Source organism: Chrysoperla carnea, chromosome 4 (genome assembly GCF_905475395.1).
Source record: "Chrysoperla carnea chromosome 4, inChrCarn1.1, whole genome shotgun sequence".
Lineage (NCBI taxonomy): Eukaryota > Metazoa > Arthropoda > Insecta > Neuroptera > Chrysopidae > Chrysoperla > Chrysoperla carnea.
The window spans coordinates 13378738-13401644 of NC_058340.1; the positions used below are offsets into that span (position 1 = coordinate 13378738).

Genomic DNA, 22907 nt, shown 5'->3' on the forward strand with positions numbered 1-22907 from the left:
GCCTTTCCCATTTTTTAGGTCGAAACATTATATTTTTTATCGGTTTTTCTGGCTTTAAACATCTGTACAGCATTGAGCTGTAAGGTAGAACATCCATAGTTGCTTTGGGATAATGTCAAGGGTGTGTCAACTTCCCTGCCGTTGTCTATATATCGAAATATTATGTTTTTTCGTGGTTTTATAGCTTTGAACCACTTTACAGCATTTTAAATTTGAAAGTCGGTGTGTAAGTTTCGCTAGAGTTAATGTGCCTTTAAAAAGGTGTCAGATTTTTAGCCCTCCTTAAGGATCTTATATGTAAGCATTTAATAAAATTCCATTCGAATAAAAAAAAAGGAAAAAGAAATATATATAATGAGGAATATGACTTTATTGATGACATTTTGCTGCTTAGAAGTTCTTAAAAAAATAGTAGTAGGATTTTTATTTAACATGCAAAACTGTATTGTGACTATACATTTTCATGACAATATCTAATTTGATGGTACACCCAGTATATAATTTAAATGATAAATAAATAATGTATTTAAGTATGCATTTTTCCAGTTTTCACATAACTTCTTATATCAATAATAATAGATTTTAAAAGTTATGTAGTACCTACATCAATACCAATACATAAAATATCAATACATAGGTATATGAAACTATAATTGCCAATAATAATAACCATTTATGATAATAATTTTATTATAATAATAAATAGTTAAATTATATTACCTTTCTCTTTTAATATTAAAAATTGGAATAAATCATGAGGCAAGCATGAACATTGTCATTCAATTTAAGTTCCGTATCAATTATTTCATTTCAAATATATAGATTTAAATAAAAACATTTTTTGATGCGAAATAGAATATAAAAAGTTTAATAGTGGTCTACTATTCGCTCCGTGTGTGAGTTTCGTTTCCATGGTAACGATACACTACTTTAATTATAGAATTGTATGGATGCATATATAATTGTATGGATTTCATTTAAGACTTACATTGAAAATTTAATATTATTGTCTCACAAATTTAAATAAATAATTATGATAATTTACATTTTAAAAATAATATTTGTGCAATTTGATTTCTTATTTTCACAATTTTTAATGCATTAAGTTTAATTAATTCGTGTTTTACAATAATTTTAATTTGACATTTCTATAACATTAACATGTAAAGAACTGCAAATTAGTAATAACAGCCCCCTTTAACGCCAAAATTTTTCACTGGAAGCGCTGGCATCGATTTTATTGTCCCTACCATGACTACGCACACAACGAATAGGAGTTCACGCTTAATTTGTTGACGAGTTTTCAACGTATCCTCACGTTTTAAAGTCTTTAGAGTTCAAAAATACCGTTTTTAGTTATTGGATTGTACAATGAAAATTTCAGCGCCATAATGTTAGAAGTATCAATTTCGATAAAACAGCTGTTTTTTTTTTGTTAACAAAATTTTTTGCGCCTGTCAAGTATTATTTTAAGATCAAATAGCAGTTTTTTGTTCAAAATATATTTTTAACACCACAGAAACACCAAAAAATTAAATATTATAGCTACTTTAACTATTATATTTTAAGAATTAATGGTATTATTAGTTTAAAAAAGACATACTTCTGATTTAGTAGTCAACCCAATAGGTGCGTACATTACCCACAATTTTGTTGATCAGGGTAGTTAATATATAAATTAATCCTTGTAATTACTTTAAATTATCTCTATTATGTTAACTTCTGATAACTCACAACTCATTTTTTTTAATCAAAAAACATATATTTTGAACAAAATATACAAATTGACCGATTGTAAAATATTTTCGAAATTCATGACAAGCTGAATGAATTAGTAAAGTTTTATTTCCTAGGTAGCCTACCTGTCGGATTTTGGGTTCGTTTTTATTTGTTGCACTTTTTTTGGTTTAACCTCCCAACCAGCAAACAAATCATAACGTGCGATAAGGAACATAGTTCCAATATTTAAAAAATAATATAATTTGGATTCGTTGGAAACAAAAAATAACAAACATTTTATAAAAATCGAATAATAATGGAGTGTTTACCACGTATGTGTTTAGAAATTACTGATGTGTATTAGGTTTTAGGTTCCATGGTATCCAAATAGAGCTAAGTAGTTCTCAATTTCTAAAGCTGAATTTTAGACCATAATGTACTTTTATGATTACGGAATGCTTAAATAATAATTTGCACGACGTATAAACAGTAATTAAATAAATGTAACTACTACCTTAATGTTTAAAAGTCACAATATAATATTTCATGATATGATTGTACCGCCCTTTTAACACCATCATAATAAAATAAGAATTGTTACATACATAGATAGATGAGTACATTATTATTATTTTTTATTTATTAAAAATTAAGATCTCTGCGTGACCAGTATTATTGAAGATTTAGTAATATAATAATGATGTTGTGTTATTGGTATGTAGTTAACAATATAATATAATGACATTTATTTATTAGATAATAATTTATAACCAGGTTTCACTTTGTACTTTACCATATATCAAGTAATATATACAGTGCGTTCTGTTATTGATAGCAGAAAATTATAATAGTAAATTAAGCTAATCGAGACAAATGGAAAAGCTCTTTACCAAATTTCGATCTGAGGTCTGATTCGGGAGATGTAGGTATGGAAAAATAGAAAGACTTATAAATTCACAAAAGTATCAAATTCATTAAATTAGTAGGTGTCCCTTTAGAATATAGAGGGGATTATCATAAAACAATAATTGATTATAAATTGATTTAATTGGGTATCGAATAGAAAAAAAATATTTGGTGTCTTTATTTATAAAAAATAAAAATAAAAATAATAGATATTTATCAAATGATTTCACCAATACAGAGACACTTTAGATGTGGGAGGTATCAAACTATATATACGGGGGGATTAAATTGTGTAATACATAACATATAATGTCTTAGGATAACACAATCAAAGCTGCTGTAAAAAATCGTGTAAAAAATAATTTTCGGATTTTCCTCAATATCTTGTTTTAAGGACCCCCGATGAAATTTTTCGGTTTCAGAAGTAAAATATAATTGTCCTGCAAAGATAGATTTAGAGCAGGAAAACTTCATTTTTTAAGGTCTTTTGTATCCATTTTTTGCTCAATTTTCATAATATTTGTGCATATAGCACTTATTTTCACTTATTTTGTGAATATGCTACAGGAAACACTGTTTGACTGTTCGTAACCTAAGAGGATAGAAGGAAACGAAGAGTTCTATTGTGTTTTTTTTTTTTTTTGGCAAAATTGAGAGAGGGGTTTTAAACGGAGAGCGATACAGAAAAAGAAATTCATAGCCAAACAATTTTTGTTTGAAAGTTTTTTTCATACAATCAATTTCGTATGTCTAGCTAGAGTACTATACAGTTATCCGCATAAAGGGTAAAGTTCTTTGACTACAGATTTAGAATTTTTTACTGCTCTAGAGCAGGGCTTCTTAAACTTTTGTAATTCACGACCCCATTTATGATTGCGAGTTTCTTGACGACCCCATACAAATATAAAAGAAAAATGAATTAATATTTCTTGATGATTTATTTACTAGGTAATAATATACATATACATATGAAAATATATAAGTTTAGAATTCGTTTTGAAACGTACACAAATCTAAAATTAAAAATTGAACAAAAAATTATAAAATTGTATTTATTATAGTTTCAAAAATACAAGTGGATTCTGATCGTCTTAATTCTCTCGAATATATTCAAGTAGTTGCGTGGTAAGTATTAAATTAAAGTATAAGTTAAAAATTTAATGAGATGGATGTGCCTGTTTTTTATTGCATAACAAATCAAATCTTGGTAGAATGTTTGAAACTTCTGGACGTAAGACCTCTTCGAAATTTTGTTGATAATTATTTCTCGGTATTATTTCGGCTTTTAGAGATTGACAAAATAAATTTATATTTTTTATTACTTCCAATAACATTTCATAATTCACAGTAAATGTTATTCAAGTTATTATAATACTCTTAATAGAAATGCAGGTACAAACAATCTTTCCGAACTAGAAGATTTTATGATATATTTATCTACGATAATTGTTATTTTATCTTTATAACAATAATTTTACAAGTTAAAAAACATTTTCTGTTAAATTGTATTTTTACCTCTCACGACCCCAGAATTTTGCTACGCGACTCCAAATGGGGTCGCGACCCATAGTTTAAGAAGCCCTGCTCTAGAGTATTTGACAAATCTAGCTCTAGAATAAAACCAGAAAGTTTAAGGAGATATGCAAAGATGAATATTACTAGGGCCGAAACCGTAACCTTCAGTTGGACACTAAATATTATGCCAATAGAAAATATTGTTTTGTATTTTTTTTTTTGACACGCTGTATATCAATAGGAAGAGTTGAGAATTCTCTAATCAGTGTCATACATATATACATTTTAATGTTATTGAAGGCTTCGGGGTAGCATAATTCTTTATGATCATGAGAAAATAACGGAATCAAAGGAGTATAAGATTTTGTTTGATATGTTGATATGCATTATACAAAATGAGCCAGAGTACCAGCGATTTTGAAAAGACTGTAAACAAATTTAATTTGTCATTATTTTTCGATCCCCTTGATACATAAAAAAGCACTCAAGTAAATAAATATTTTGAAGTAAATTAAGTTAATTGAGGAAATTGTAAATTAATCGGGTCTTACTACGTGGGACTGCCATTGTGAAGAACTGAATATAATGGGAGGTAGATAAAATCAAACATAATTTTTCGGATCGTGATGAATAACTTCAAGACTCGCCTGAATTTCTATTTCTAAAACTTAAAAAAGTATTACTTAAACTTCTTGAGTGGCTTTTTACTTAAATGCAATTTTTGATATTAGTTTATTTAACAAATTATTTTGAATAATAATGGCATTTTTATAGCCATTTCAAAATCACTCTTTACCCTTTCATTCCTCTATTATCATGTGAAACAAAGAAGAAAATCATTGTAATGATTATGAAAAATTGAAGAAATAGGACGAAATATTTCTACCAAATTTACTCACTTTCCTTCCTTTCTACAAAGTTCGATACACTTTAGTTGTTACAACTTCTGATAACTGAACTTTTATTTATGTTCGTTGATTTTTATGATTTTTGTGTTGTGATTCGTTGATACGATAACGTTCAACTAATTTATCGTATTGTATGTATACTATGAGTACGTTAAGAATGTTTTAACTGTGGCGATTTTTATGGAATCAAGTATATCTCCGTGTCACAAAAAACTCACTGAATACATATCTGCTTTATGTAAAAACGTGCATTTTTTACGACACAGAGTCTATATTGTAAAGATAATAAATGTAAATGCAACAGACAAGGTAAACTAAAAATTATTATAAATAAACTTACCTTTTAAAGGGAAAATTATAAACAATTGAATTGATTATAATTTGAAGTGTATTTGAGAATTTGGTTTTCTGAACATGATCCTTCCTGTAACAAAAAAGAAAAAATTAATTTTGTTGATATGTCATTTATTAAGGATGTGTGAGCGCCAGGGAAATTTTGGATAAAACGCTTGATTTTTTTTTATATGAAGTTGGACTAAGTCTAAATCAATTCTAAAAATTTTAAGAGGTTGTCCGAGTATTTAAGTAAATAAATGACTTCAAAATTAGGCATATTTTTACATTGGTCCTATACGGTAGATGGATGATATATTTTCATAAATTTCTCCAAAACCAGTTCGTGGAAATTAAAAAAAACTAATTGAATTAAACCTTAATAAATTATTAAAAACAAAAAACCCGTTGTGTCCCACTAATTAAGGATGTATGAGCTCGGTGTTGGGAACACAAATGAAAAAGACATTTCAATTTTGATGGTGAATTATGTTATAACTGAACATTATAAGACAAAAAGTAAGAATAAAATTTTTTTTATACCTGGAGTAGTTTTCAAAATATCGTAGTTTAATTATTTAGCTTTCAATATTGCGAAAATCAAGGCAGATATTCTCATAAAATCGGTAGGCACTTGAGCAAAGTTTTAAACCTCATTTTTCGTTATTACTAAACTACCAAATGACACATAAAGGGAATCACAGAAATTTTATCAAAATGCCGTGTGTGATTTAAAAAAAAAGCAATGATTATTTTAAAGATGCACGAGTGACAGGGCAATTTTGGATTAATATATAACAAAATTCATAATCAAAGTTCAAAATAAGGTAAAAGAAATTTCAACCACAAGTCTTGCCTTGGCGCTCGAACTTCCTTAAGAATGAATTTATGGAGGACTTATATTGTAATGTTTGTTCGCCTGATTTAAAAAATATTGTCACATAAAAAAAGTTGTTTTTCTTATAGATTTTATTATTCTACAAAAGTATCATATGGCTTAAAATACACAAAAAAAAATTGTTTGAGGAATTTTAAAGTTATTAATAATATTAATAAAATAGGCGTCGTTGTCACCAAACTATTCAACATATACTACACAATCTCCGTCCTCCCTCAAAAAACTAATTCAGACATCGCCTCGTATAATATCGTATCAAGTCAAGTCTATCCTCTATAGAATGTATAACAACGATGTTCTTCACTTATTATTTCTTTCACATAAAATACATTAGACGAGACACTTGGAGCATATAAAAAACGTCTTAGCATTACTTCTTCCGACATGTTAACGCATATTTTATTGTCAAATTTGTCGTTTTTAATGTTTTAAATTTTTTGTATATGTTTCTTACTGGATTTATTCATGAATGAATTTATGTATCATAACAAAAGTTTGTTTTTGTTTATAAAAGTAAAACCTATATCTACTATAAACAAAAAAAACATCAAAAACATGTATAATATGTATTTGAATAATATGAATTTTAATTTTGATTTTAACAGCATTTTAATTCAATAGTTTTGTGAAGCTAACACCTATAAATGCGATTTTCATAAAAATTCTTTGGTTAAAATTGCTATTAGTCTACGACAGTGGTTTACAACCTTTTTTCGTCCAAGATTTTGATGTAAACGGGGACCATAAGCTTAATCTTATATACATACCAGAAGATTTCCACCCACTTCGCTGAGCATACTAACAATGTGAATCTATACTTATTTTATTAACGAAATGTTTAATTTCGATTTGATATTTATTGTAAATTTTTCCAATTTTAAATAGGAAAATATAGTGCCAGTCATTGAATACACTGATTTCCACATCACCCATAAGGTATTGTGTATTGCCACCATGTCCATAAAACTATTATAAATTTTGAAAATTTTTGTTTAAAAAATATTTAATGATTTTTTAAATCTATTAAATTAAATTTTGTATTCAATTATATATTTACGTCCTTTATTTTTTATTTATGACAATTTTTATAAATAACAACCCCATTTTCATTTTTCATCACATTAATTTATTTCTCTTAATTTTAAAATTTCATTTTGAAACTCATAATAATGGATAAAGATATATCCACCTGTAAAATATTTTACTTATATTTACAAAACTTCTCTGTAAACAACATTCTTCGTACGTTTATCTGGTTGGAGAACGATCCTCAGGTGAATTCACTCTTGAACACGCCACATAAAATTGACCATGAGAAAAACAGTCACTTCGTAAGTCTACACCGGCTAATTTTAAACTCTGACCTTGTGCTTTATTGATAGTTATCGCAAAGAACTTTTTACTGGGACGCTTAAATTCAAAATGATAGTCCGATGGAATCAGAGGGATTTTCGGAATGAATACACTTTCACCCTCATACTTTCCTGTAAAAATTGTTGATTCGATAACGTTTTTTTTTGCATGGTTTTTACTCTTAGTCTGGTGCCATTACACAATTTTGGGGGATTTAAATTACGCAACAACATTATTGGTGCACCAATTTTTAGATGAAGAATATGAGGTAGTATTTCCAGTGGGTTGAGTGTAGAAACTCGACAGGATTGTGAGTAATATCTTCTACCTCTATAACTGTATCTACAGACTTATAAACTACAAAAAATCCGTGGGGACTACAAAAATCCGTTGGGTTAGGAATTTCGTAAAATCCGTTCTTAGTGGACGTCTATGTCACGAAAGAGGTAAGTATGCGAAATTTGAATTTTGCAATTTTTTTGTAAAATTCATATGAAAAGAATTAGAAATTATAAATATATCCGTATGCAGTACTAAATTCGATTTTGTGTATAACGAAAGTAAACATTTATAGAATTCATGGTCAGAGAATTACGTGATGAATTTGACCACTTTATCAAGTAAAATACGAGTTCCTCATGAGACAATTGAGTATACTGCAATAAAATTGTGTCATAAGTACAACCTTAATAGCGGCATTTCCTTCTTCAACAATATTGTTTGCAATTGTACATTTTTTGGATTTATTTTCATTAAATGAAATAAATTCACAAACAATATAAAATTAAATTTATTACTTTTGGTCTTATAAAAACTTGGTTGGCATTATACAATTTACAATGATTAGTAGGCATTACTCTCTCTGTGTGTACCAAAAAATCTAATAACATATTTGTAGACGGAAGACGAAGAAAAACCATATAAAAATTTGGTTTGAACATTTGTACAACCACCATATACGAACATCGAACTTGTAAATAAATTTACTTAGTTCGATCCTATTAATTCTAATGTATAAGGGACAAAAATACAAAAACAAGATTATTTAATGCGTTTCATCATTCAGGTGTGTTTCTTTATCCAGATGATCCCATCGATCTTGTAGTAAATGATTCCGCAATGCCGCCGGGCAAGAATATTCTATTAGCCTTTATCTTCCTTGCTAGTTGGCCACTCTGCCGATTTGATCGGGAGATTTTTGATATCGTATCGTTTGTCCCAATTCCAGATTTGAAAATTCAACTCCCGGTTAAATAAAACAAAAATTTTTTTTTTTGTAATTACGTTAATTTTGTTTATATTCAAGTCAAACAACAAACTCTATCAAGTCATGTAACGCAGCTTCAATAGGGGATAATCCTGATGTCGAATTGGCCATGTTACTCATAATAATGTAAAACTAGACTTGAGACCATGACAAAATTTGAAGGTAAAATTAAAATTGATTAAAAAACGACGAAGTTATAAGCAATCAAAGATTGCATTCAAAGGTTGCACATCTCCTTTTAGCAAAATAAAGTTTTATATGTAATCTCAATAGCGACACCCAGGTATGACGTCGCTAGTGAATATCTTCCTCTTTGTTTAATTAAGAACTTTAAATGTTCAAATGTTGCTACTAGTACAGATTTTTAAAAACCAACTTCACTTTTCTATTCGTGAAGTGCGAAGAGTTAGGCATAGTAATTGGTGTAAGTGCTCAACCCTTCTTGAGTTTTGAAATTTGTAGAAACTTAATTAAGATGGGATTTACGAAAAAAGTTTTTCTTGTTATTATTGTAGACTATGCGTTTCGATTCCAAATCGATGATGAGCACGATTATCATCTATTCTGCCATAAGATTGAATGCCGTTTTTCCAAAGTTTAAGTAATTTTCAAAAGGCTTTTTCGACATGGCTGCTCATCATCGATTTTGAAATCGGAACGCATATTCCAGAAACTTTATCGTTGCCTATAAATAGTGCCTGTATATAGAGGAATAAGGATAATATAAAAGTAGCATAATCATTTATCTTGATTTTCTGGTCTCTTTTTCGCTTTGTGTTTTTTTATATCAAGATGTTGATGAATTCCAACACATTTACTTATTGTTAGTAAGAAAATTATGATTAATGTACCTACTTGTTTAATTTTTACAATCAGAAAACGTATATTGTTTTGTAAATGATAATTATCCATAACATTGTTCCGTACTTATGTATACCACTTATAATACGGAGCTATGATAAGGCGCGTATCCTGCGGATTGTATTTTCTTTTTGAATTTGAAACGAATTTTAATATTCTAAACTTAATTCTTTATGGTTGTTTTTTGTATAGCATAAACTAATGATCTTCCTACGTTTGCCACAAAAGGTAACAGTTGCTAAAACACACTAGTTTAATAATAATCAATTAACATCTTTCAACAAAAAATTTACGAAAATGATTGACTCGATACACGAATTAAGGCAAATAATACAAACCTATTTATCAAATTATTTCACCAATACAGTGACACTTAGATGTGGGAAGTATCAAATTATATATTAACATAGATACCGGGGTAATTTGAATATCGTTCTTAATAGACTATAAACATTATCGTAAAGGAAAAAATTGTTAGACGTCACCTTGCCAATAGCCTTTTTAATTTCTAGTAGTTTTCAAATTACTGTAAAATTTAGGCCTTGTCTTACCCTTAAGTTAGTTAGTTATGACCCCTTTTACAACCTCTGGTACCACGCCTGATTTGTATATTATAATCTGAGTACGGATTGTTTTAATTCAGCACACTTTATATCTACCACTCCAACAAAAATTATGTTAAGAAATGTACGCTTTGTTAATTATTATATAGCGTGTGTATATTATAAGCGTCAGTTTTGCGTGATACAGATGAGAATATGATTGCCTCACCTTTTTATCAGCAAATATGTACGTCGTTGTTGGATACTAACTTTCCATAAGTAATCGAAGCTAAATAACATAAAGATTATTGTGTTATAACCTTCACTTCACATGTCGTCATTTACCCTCCTTTTGTTCACAATTTTATTTAACCTCTAAAATTATCAGTGTTTCTCTGCTATATTATGCATGTTTTATACATAAAAACCATCTTCTTGAATCGTTCTATCTATTAGAAAAAACCGCATCCGTTGCGTAGTTATCTAAGCATACTTATAACAGTCAAATAAAGTGTTTAAAATGTTACAGAAAACTGATCTGACTTCTAAACATCCTCGCCATACAAATTTCCGAAATATCATTAGATTTTACGTATTAGGAAACTCTTCCCTAGATAGATTTTCTACAGAAAATGCGAACAAGAGTCAATTATTTTTCTGCGTAATAAAGAACAATCACCTTAATTTTTGAAAACGTTTTGCATTATGCAGGGTAGTTGGAAAGTCGAAATGTAACAGTCTAGAATCCAGATCAAAATCTGGGTGAATATAAAGATACCAATGGATGTAATCGATAGACATTCTGTATATTTGTGTGCAATAAATATAACAATAAATTTACTTGAGGCATTTCCCGTTAACATACGCCTGAATGTGTGTTTGTATATAATAGTATATAAACAGTTTTTCTACAAAAGTAGAAAATTTTTTCCCCATTAGAATTTAAAAAAACAAAAACACACAATATTTGCATTTACATTTGTTTTAACACATATCTATCTACTTTGCATATTGTAATTAGGTAGAACATACAACAAATAACACAAAGAATTGTATACCTTTACAGCATTCAACACACGCTTTTCAAATGAAAAAAAAAAAGTATTATGAATTGAGAGATCTCATTATGATACTTTACTTTAATTTAATTTATGTTTATGTAAATTTTATCTTTTCGACGTAGAATAAATGATTTATTACCAATTAGTATTCGTACATATTTAATACAAAAAATGACTAAAATTACTTTATTTACCTATATTATTTTTATACCATGTATATGAAATATATCAAGGTATACTAAGTATAGTCCCAAGTTTGTAACGCTTAAAAATATTGATACTAGGAACATAATTTTGGTATAGTTGTTCATAAAATCACCTAATTAGTTCATTTCTGGTTGTCTGTCTGTCGTCTGTCTGTCTGTTCGTCTGTCTGTCAACACGATAACTCAAAAAACGAATTATACAGAAAAAAGCATTTTTTTTTGAAGCAAGATCAAGAAGAAATTTTCTTTTCTACGAAATTTTGATCTTTCTTCTTCTCTGTGTACGTATGTCCGTTTACTTTATATTAAGATATTGAAATAGAAGGGAGAAGGAAAACCTGTTTTCAGCTTTGACGAATACCTACTTAATAAGTTCTCAGCCTGGCTCTCTCAACCATGGCTGTTTAAAAATTGAGATAATTTCTTTTCTGTGATTATCTATTAATTTTTATCTTTTATAATTAATTGTAAAATAGATTTAGGGCCAGATGTAGCACTGGCATGCAATTATTATTTCAGAACGACCTTAAAATAGTGACACTGTTGTCATGGTCGTGTCTAACAAAGTTTTCCTCAAAATAGTATTCATAGCCGGGAATTTTTTTCAAGGGTTCTGAAATTCCTTTTATTGTGTGGAAAGCTTAAAATTGACATAAAATTTATTAAAATTTCAAACATTTATACAATACAACTTTTGAAAAATTCATATCAATTCTCTGTACAGTTTCTGAAAAATTAATAGAAATTAATGGTTGGAAGTTTTCCGCCTACAAAAATTTTCGTAGTGGAAAAAGTTAGCCGCATCCCTATCCTCATATATTATGAATGTGGAAGTAAGAATGTTTGTTTGTTTGATACGCTTTCACGCAAAAACTACCGAACGGATTTGAATGAAAGTGTACAACAATATAGTTCATACATCAGAAAACACATGTCTGTGTAAAACAATTCCTGCGAATGTTATGGAAGGTGGATAAGTGAGATCAAGAGAGGTGGACTATTAGGCAGTGGTTTTTTCTTTTAAGCCCAGTGCGTTTCAAGCACCCGTTTTAAGCGGGAGGGTAGCACGCTAGTTAAATATAAACTTTACAACAGTTAGTTAAATTTCTAGTCGTTCTGGCATTGTCAAATGCTTTGCCTGACCCCAGACCAATAGGTAGTAAATACAATACGTGTAAATTAATTAGTATTACAAATAATATATGATGTATATATCATTTCTGTTATTTGTCGTACGTGTCTCTGGTATGCCTGCTTGTATTTTCTTAAGATATATATATAACGTTAAGATTGTTTTCCAATTAGTGTGATGTCGATTGTTATTAGAAAATTAACACAAATTTTCAATTAACCTACATTAATAAAGTATTAGAAGATTGTTTATTCTATTATTTAAATATACCTTTGATATTTAATTGATATTAATTTCTATATTTTCTAAATATATTTTTTTAAACTATTTCATTTAATTTTAATTAACAATTAATAGCAATCTTAAATCAATTATATATAAAAAATTTTATAAAGAAAATGCTAGCAAGGATAAAAAAAGCCTTCAAGTTTGTAACAACTAAGTGTACGTCAAGAAACAGTTTTTTATTTTTAAATGATTAGAAATGGAAATTATTATGGAAGTATTTTCTTAATCAACACAATCACAAAGGTACTGGCATTTAAGGATGTTCCCAAAAAAATGAGTGTAGGGAGCGTTACAAACTTTGGACTAAACTATGTGTATTTCATATATACATGGTATAAAAACCTGAGAGTGAAATTACTAAAATGCTATTTTGTGGTCAATATTGTTGTACGGGTGTGAAACATGGGTGCTACGGACACAAGTGGGGCAGTTTTACTACTAATGATAAAGTGTTAGAATTAATTAATCTAAGCCCAGTGTTGATCAGAGTTATGCGATCTGACAACTACTATGTACAGCGGTTAGCGCAAGTAGGGAAACATCAGTATACAATAGCCTAAGGTAGAAAAAGAATCTCTTGGATGGTAATATAAAAACCTAGAAAAAGATGAATCTACAGCAACTTGTACATAATTCGTCAGGTAGACAATTTTGGTGGGAAGTGGTCTCCAACACATCTTGGGAGATATGTTCAGCATGATCATTATTAGGCAACGATCGCATTTAACATATTTATAAATTCAAATCCTACTCCGAAAATTAAGGTTTGGATAGTGTTTAATAAAATGAATTATTGATTTAAAATTGTTTAGATTTAAGAAATGTTGGCGCCATTCAATCTCATGGAGAGATTTAATTCTAAGATATTCTATTTTTGGTACGTACAATTGCTACAGACTTATTTTTCTAAATATAAATTTTTTAAATTTTAAAATTAGTACAAATTATTAAAGTGATATGTCAACACTAATTAATTAGATGAAATGTGAACTTTTTTTTATTTAAATAATCAAATGTATTGTTAATGTTCATTCAACCAATGAGTTTTGGATAAGATAATAATAGGGTAAAGTGTTGTACCAATGGAGTAATGTTCTTTACATCATTATTCAGTTTCTTGAATGATAATGAAACTTCATAGTCTATAATCGACAAATTCAAATTGGTTTAAATATAGAAATAATGGTCGTAAAAATACAAGTGATATCTCGTTGGATTCGGAATGATGCCTAAAAAAGTGAGCTAAAAGCGTTTTTTCGGCACATAAAATTTGCAAAAGTTACAAACAATTAACGATGAAAAAAGGTATTTCGTTTATCGGAAATATTTCATAAAATAAATATTTAGAATTTGTAAAAAAAGATTCTTAAAAAGTAGGTTTCCAATGAAAATTAACGCTGAAAATAAGTCTTTTTCCGGAACTTTTAGATTGTTGTAATATGGTTAAAAACGAGTATCTCACACGAAAAAATTTTTTTAAGGTATTAAAAATTAATTTAAAAAAATTATGGCTAAGCACAATAAAGAATTTATTACCATTAGCAATTTAAAAATCTAATTTTTCTACAAGTTAGAAAATTGTTAGTTAACAAAACTTTCTCGAATTTTCTTGTTAATTGTATACAAAATTAAAAATGCAAATTGAGCCTTTAGGCTGCCTATAACAGAAACTTATAGAGCTTTCAATGTTTCAATCACAATATATTTTCTATGATGCTGTATCCTAGAAGAAGTGTTTCTATGATGCTGTATCCTAAGTCTATACCTTGAAGAGAGCGTCTTCCGAAAACAAGCGGTGGAGACGTTTCAAAGTGATATTGGTGTGACCCACAGTATTTTAGTCTTGTACTACAGGTCCATAGAAAAAAAATTGTTTTAAAAAGCATATGAATGTAAATTGTAATCTAAGGTACAACAGCTAGCCTTCACAGAATCATATTTTTATTGTATTTAAAATAAAAAATTATTAGTATTGACGTTTAAAAAAACTTAATATTACAAAATGATAGGTTGAAAGGTTATTATTAAAAATGGTCACAAGAGCAATATATTGATATTAATCTCAATTTTTAAATTTCTTAGAAAAAATTATTGTTTTACCCCGTAAAACGAAAATAAAAACTTTATAATGATGTTACTCTCTTTGAAAAACTTCTTGTAAAAGGTAAGGGTCCACTTGTAAAATCAATTACCTAAAAAGGGAAATATGATGAAAGAGGGTGCTTATAAAATTGCAAAAAGATAAAAACATTATTCAGAGACCAACGCACTATTCATTACTCTACCTAGCTTGAAAAAAATGTAATTACATTAACAAGTTCAAACAAACAATTGACTGAGTTAATTGTTGAAATACCCTGTATAGAAAGTGTTGAATATCAGTGCTTGCATTATTTTTTTATAAATTAGAATAGTTTAATAAACCAACTCTTAGTTATTTTAGAAAAAAATGGACACCAAAATTTTGTCCTCACGAGTAAACAGTGAAACATATAAACTTGTAAACCGTTAGAGACAGAACAAAAAATCTTGTTTATAACATCACAGTTTACCCATGAAAGCGCAAATTAAATACGTTAAATTTATACGTTACACATATTATGTGGATTTAGGAAAAAATAGACCAGAAAAATAAAAAATTTCTGTAATAGCACCTCATTTTTGAACGCAGGGGCTAAAAACTTCACAATCAACAAACTCAACCCAATAAATTCGTAATTACAACAAAATTCGGTGTCTATAAAATTTTCGGTCAATTTTTTTTCGAGCCTATTTGTTTCCAATTATTATACCTAGATACTATATCCACTGAGGAAGTGATAAGATAGATACTCTTATTGCTTTGTGTGCAAGAGTGGCTATCTTTCTTTACTTAAATGTCGTAAAAAAACAAACGATTGCGTATTTCAACAATTAACTCGGTCAATTGTTAAATACGCAATTGATGTCAATTGTTTGATTTCACTTGTTGTATCCTTAGATTATGAAAATAAAACTTTTAGAAGATTATGAAAATAAAACCTTACTATAATATAAAAATGTGATGGGGCGCCAATTTTAGGTCTACACCATTGAAATTTTGTTTAATTATTATTTATAAAATAAAAAAATTGTGATTACAATGAGTTTGCTAATGATATTTATAATAATTAGTGTATATGTGCTAAAATATTAACGTTTAGGAATTTATTGTAAATGAATTAATTCATTATTGTGCAAGTAATAGTCCAATAAAATGCAATTATTAAGATTATACATTTATTTATGTGCATTTATGGAATCGAGCACACACGTCATACATATTTTAACCGGAATAAATTATTAAAAGTCTTCTATGAAGAGTGTCCTTACTTTAATGTTAAATTTAACAAGTTGTATAGATATATTATGAAATTTTTCTAGTGACGTTTTTTATCGCACATTAGTAACGTTACACATTTGGCGGTAGAGGACTTGATCGAAAAAAGTTTAATATTTATACCATTACGACGGTTTTGTTTGTGCTTACTCATATTCAATTTGTTTTCAAGTTTAAAACTAGGACACTCGTAATGGAAAGCACCGTATATTATTATTGTGTTGAAGTTTTTTAATAAACTCTTACTGCCACAAAATTTAAGAAAATTTAAACCACTTCTCAAAAAGGGTCGTCATCATTTCTAGTTATTACCATTCACCTGATATCATCATTTTAATTGATTTGTTATAAGGCGCAGAATAGAAATAAGATTGGAATAAGTAACTTTTTCCTTCGTAATTGGGGGAATTACTTTGGAATTTTACAAAGGTGAACGAAATTTGTTGCAAAATGGTATATCGCTACGTATCTTTCCAAGTTTCGCGATACTGATAAAATAATTCCCAGAAATATTTCGACTTTGTGTGTTTATATCTCCCCTTTGATTGGGATTTCTAGATTAAATCTTGATTTTAAACGACAGATAGAACGATATATATTTGACTAGTATTAAAATGCGCCAACGCGATTAACGAATTCTTCCCGTTCATAACTTTCCGATCTAAAAAGTGACGAAAATTAAGGTACTTCCTTCTCATAGCATTATGTTTATTGAATTTCCAAATCTGTAAAATAAATTTACCTATTTTCAAGCTTGAATACTAAAAATGGCGCCAACATTATGTTCATTAAAAATATTCTAAAATATATATAAAAGGAAAAAAGTATATTGAATTATTTGCAAAGTATGCGATAATTTGTCATTGAATATAATCTTATATTCAAGGATTTATAATATAATATAAACTAATGACTAAAGAGAAACGCGTATAATATTAAATTCTTTTAAATTAAAATATTATTTAGATATATTTTGTCTCTCGATCGTTATGTTCAAGTTAATAGGCATAATTAAATTGATAGAAAAGAAAATATATCAGATGTAGAGAAATATAAAAATACAGGAGAATTGGCAGTATCGAATCGCCATTTATATCAAACTTTCCAATTAAATACAAACTTTTCACACCAATTTAGTTACTGCTTTTTTTGAATTACTAAAACTATCAAAAAAAAATTTTTTAGATAGTAATATTTCAAAAAGTAAAGTTATTTTTCATTTACTATTTATTTTTGGTAATATAATACATAACTAGATAGTCTCCATGAATCGACGGAAGTGAAAACTTAATTTATATTATTAAAGTATGAATAATTAAAATTTCATAATTTGTATAATTTGAATAATTAAAATTTCATAATTTTCAGGTACGGAACCCTAAACTAACACTTGAAACATATCTTAGAACACTCTGCATAAAATTATTTTCCTTAAAGCCTTTACTAAACTGAACCGATTTTGAAGATAATCGCGAACCTTGCACTTGAAATGAGCTAAGAACATTCTCCATTAAATTGCCTTTCAAACGAAACAAAAAAAATCAAAATAGGTTCGTTCATTTAGGAAATACGATGCCACAGACAGACAGACAGATACCCCCTTTTTTAGTTCAGGAGTTAAAAAACTATTATAAAAAATAGAAATAAAAGCCATCTTTGAACAGTAATTTAACAGAAGTAACGAAACTTTGAAAAATCAAAATTTAATTTTGAGAGATTCATATAAGTAAAATTGAATTTAAAAAAAAATAAAATAAGGGTTTGTAAAATGAATTGGACTAGGATATCTTCTGGCCAAATGGTCATATGTGTGGAAAAAATTTTCACCCTTATTTAATTCACGATTATAGTAGAAAGTCAAGGAGCTTTTATGCACAAGCTCATTATTACCTAGTTGATTTTTCTCAATTTGAATAGCGGAAGTTTTGAGTGCAAGATTTGATGAAAAAATGAAACAAAATTCCTGAAGTTAAAGAAAGGTTGTAATAAAATTGAAATCTTTATGGTAGGTTATTTCTTAACTTTAATAATTCCAAAAGTTAAACTTAATATTTAAAATACTAGGGTCCTCGTTTGAATTTAAATATTTTTGTTCATTTAAATAAATGTAATAATTCATTTAAATTTGATTGATAAAGTGGTAAGGCGTTATAGAAACGCAAACAGGCACTTTCGTTGCATCTGATATTCGACTTCCGAGAAAGAATCTAATAATCTAAAAAAATATGCCTTAAAAAACATACTACAAAAATGAGTATATCAAATCGCAAAAACGGAGTGTCTATTGCCACCCGCCACGGATGATATCCCGTGTCTAAAATTTTAGACACGGATGGTTTATATACCCGGATGTCTGTGGTCGTGGAAACAGTTAAATTCATGGATTGAGAATTTTCTTTCATCCTGTTACCCATAGATTGGCCATGCCAATAATGGGGTCGACTTAGCACGGGTCTGTGGTTTTTTTAGTCCTTGCGCTTACTCTGTGATTCGCGGGTTAATTAAAGGCACGGATATCCGTGGCGGATGACAATAGCATCATTTATATTAAATAAAACTTCATAACTTATAAATACCTTAAATTTGTCTGAATATTAAACCTGTCGATTTAAACAAACTCTTCTTTCAAAAACAACAATTAATTAAAACAAAACTTTAAATTAAATGAACAAATAAATTCAATTAGTTAAATATTAATCTTAATCAATAATAAACTATAATAAAATACAACACTTATTCATATTTAACAAATAATAACAATCGTATCACACAGAATAAAAAAAAATTAATTAATTATATTATATTATTTAAACATATACACAACAGAATTGACCAAACAATCAACACTAAAAACATATCAACAGTTCAACACTTTTAATATTACAAAAATATTCATCTAAACAACAATATTTTTATATAAGCATATTATTATTTCAAAAATATGATTTTGACATACAATTTTTTTTTTTGTAAAAACATTTTTTGTTGTTAATAAATTGTCGTCTGTCTTAATTAAAAACAATGTAATATGATGTGCTAGTGCTAGAACTAAGCTAAGCTAAGCTAAGCTAAGCTAACTAACTGATCATGTATTAAAATCTATATGCGTTTTAAGATGAATGCAATAATATACATTTCTGTTACCACTTTATAGACAAACACACGTGCATTTAGATATACAGTAGTTCTTATAAGCAATATACTTATTTATCATGCATTATGTGTGGATGTGTGTAAATATGTATGGTATATTCATTAAACTAGGATATAGTCAAATTTACCTTCCGAAAATTTTCGAGGCTAAATAGGCGATAATCCAGATGTCGGATTGGCCATTTTACCCATAAATGTAAAATTAGATTGATACCATGACAAAATTTTAAAGTGAAATTAAAAAACGAATAAGTTATGAGCAACGAAGATTGCATTCAAAAGTTGCCCATCTCTCTTTAGCAAAACAAAGTTTTATATGCAATCTCTATGACGATACCCACTTATGACCCGATCATTTTTGTCAAAATAAGTCGTCAACCTTGGAATCTAACAGAATGAGCTGGATTTTTGTACAAACCTTTATTTTGACAGTACAAAAAAGTTTTGTCTCAAAAGTCACATATGATCACGCGTGCGCGTTTTTAGATATTCAAGGTCAAAGGTCTCGAAAATCAGTTTTTTTGAATATCTCGTATCTTTTGTCTTCAATCGTATTAACATTTATTATAAAAGTTGTAAAAGATTGTCTGAAATTTTTTTTTGTATGTTGAATTGCTTTTGTTGGTGAGCTTAGCTTAGCTTAATATACTTCAGTGCTGGGTCAATATTTATAAATATAAGGTATTCAATAATTATTTAAGTAGCATTAAATCGATAATTAAGTGAAAAAACCGTATAATTACCAGGGTCAATAACATGTATATATCAAAATGTGGTGAAAGCGATGGGTAGGAAAGGCATCATTTAATTCAGTTTTGAGACACTTACAGCTAGACTCTTTATTTACTGCAATTCGCGATCGTTCTCAAATTAAATAATAAAAATTATAAGTTCATGTAGGCAACAAAAAACAAATTATAATGATTATGAAGGACAATATTCCTACAAAATAGTCCATAGTTCCAGAAATTGAATTTCTTCAGTTTTGGTTTTATAAGTAAATTATTACTTTTTATCGACACATGTCCTATATGGATAACTTTAATTTTCAAACAACGGATTTTTCGAGAAGATACGCTAACATTTCCTATACTATCTTGCTTGTTAGTTTCTTACTCACATTCATTGGATACACACATATAGAAGAAGTATTAAAACCAAAGAAAGATGTATGTAAGATATTATTATCATGTATCAAAGTACCATGTGGCTATTACAACTAGGTATGTAATGTAACATTCATAATATATGTTATACATGAAGTTTCTAGATATGTTCCCGGTCCAAATAAAGGCAAAACTCAAACCATTCATTTTTACTATATTTACCCTCAGACCATTTTTCATTAAGTTTAATAGTTACAGACAAGTTTACGTTCAAAGTTCTAAAATATAAAATCCAAATTTATTTCAAAAAATTATTAAATTTTATTTCACTGTATAGTAGAACAAACTTTAGACATTATATTTTGAAATTTCAGTATTTTCAACGTAAATATTAAACTGTGTAAAAAATGGTCTAGAAGTAAACATGTAGAAGTAAACTTTATTTCCTAAAACAATGATTATTATTCAATTTCGGTTTCATAATATTAGCCGAGAAATTCTTTAAATTAATAACTATCATTAGTCCTAAATCATTAATTGCGTGTCAGATTGAAAAACGCCAGAGGACTTTTAGTCTTTGAATTTCAGTCTCTATTCGCCGATTTTCTGTTGTTCACTATTTTAAAATACCCTGTATTAAAAAGTTTATAGTAATTTTCAATTTTAAACTCGTGTATACTCAATTATAAAAAAAATCAAGTAAAATAAATCAGTTTATCCATTTAAACTTGATCCAACATAATTCGATTTACTAGCGACTTATCTTGTAACTTTATTATGCACGAGTTTACATACATTATGTATTGTAAGTTGTTCTGTTTCATAGAGGCTCTACTTCATTGTTAAATTAATAATTGCTTCCACTTTTATCCAGTGTAAAGTGTAAATGTTTATCTAGTTTAAAATTGGACTTTTACTGTAACATTTACATGTGAATAATTAAAAATTAGTCATATTTTAAATAATGATTTATTACAAATTTTATAAGATTCTGCAATTGATTCAGTTACAACCTCCATTTTAATTGCCCTGGGAAAATTGGGAAAATTAACAGGATTTTCGAAAAAATAAAAGTACCCAGGGCAGGTAGAATAAAAATACCTATAGCATATCCGAATTTCAAAGCATAGAGTAAAGTGTACAATCGTAGTGCTTGAAGTTCAATTGTAACTTTAACCATCTTATCTGGAAAACCATGGTAACATCTTATTGAACAACACTGTATATTATGAAAAAAACTTTTAACAAAAAGAAAATCGACTTCAAAAGAAAAACTTTTCCCAAACTAATTAATATGCACTAACAAGTAAAAAAATAACGATAATATAATGTAGTTAAAATTATTGTTATTTTTGGAGTCGGTGTCAGCCAAGGAAGCAACTCTGGCAGAACAGTTTGCTAGATTAGCTTGGCCAGTGGCGGATTTACCAGCAGGCTGAGTAGGCTGGAGCCTAGGGCGGCAAATTTAGTTCATAAATTTTTTATTTCGATTGACAAAATTTAGAAAAAATTATAATACACACACAAAATACGAATTTCAAAAATTATAGAGGGATTAAAATATTCAACAAAAACCGAAATATAGTCCTATATACAGTGCTAAATAATAAATATCTCAAAATCTCTGCATAAACAATTGCTAAACGCTTTTGATTATAATGTAATGATCATGAATTTTTAGAATATCGCAATAGCGATTCCATATTATAGTCGAAATTTAGTTATTTTTACATATTTTCTTCACTGATAATTACTATAATTTTTTCTCTTAATTTTTTCTAATAATTATGAGATCTCCTTACACAATTCAATCTTGATACAATATCGATGGTCTAATCATGATTGCTGCAGCAAGTTTGCAAATTGTCAAATTCTATTCCAGAAAGTTATTTCTTTATGCGTAAAAAATACTGACTAATTTTTATTAAATAAAAAACTAGTTCATAATAAAACCAATTTCTGGATCATTAAAAAGTCTGTCTTTATTCCTGCGAGATCAGAATCTAGGAAGCATTTATCCAAACTTGGATATAGTACTTCGTATGGCTCTTTGTACACCAGCGACAAATTGTTCAGGTGAAAGAAGCTTCTCTTGCTTGAAGAGAGTAAAGAACTACCTCCGATCGACTTTAAGTCAAGAAAAGCTAAACGCTTTAGCTCTCTTGTGCATAGAGTCAGAGCTAATAAACAAGATTTCGTACGACGATATAATAAATGATTTTGCGAATTCAAAGTGTCGCAAAATAGTATTGTAATGCTTTTATAATTTCACTTGAATTATAATACTAACAAATAATTAAG

At 28.2% G+C, this 22907-nt stretch overlaps 1 protein-coding gene across 1 annotated transcript in view; it reads right to left on the reverse strand.

Annotated features, from left to right (window-relative positions):
* LOC123299267 (inverted formin-2) overlaps positions 1-18958 on the reverse strand; it is a 68191-nt gene extending 49233 nt beyond the window's left edge. Inside the window, exons 1-2 of the mRNA XM_044881606.1 lie at positions 18924-18958; positions 5389-5472 (exon numbers count right to left, since the gene is read on the reverse strand). The gene's annotated coding sequence lies outside the window, so the exon portion shown is untranslated. The remainder of the gene's footprint in view (positions 1-5388; positions 5473-18923) is intronic.
* Positions 18959-22907: the final 3949 nt, after the last annotated feature.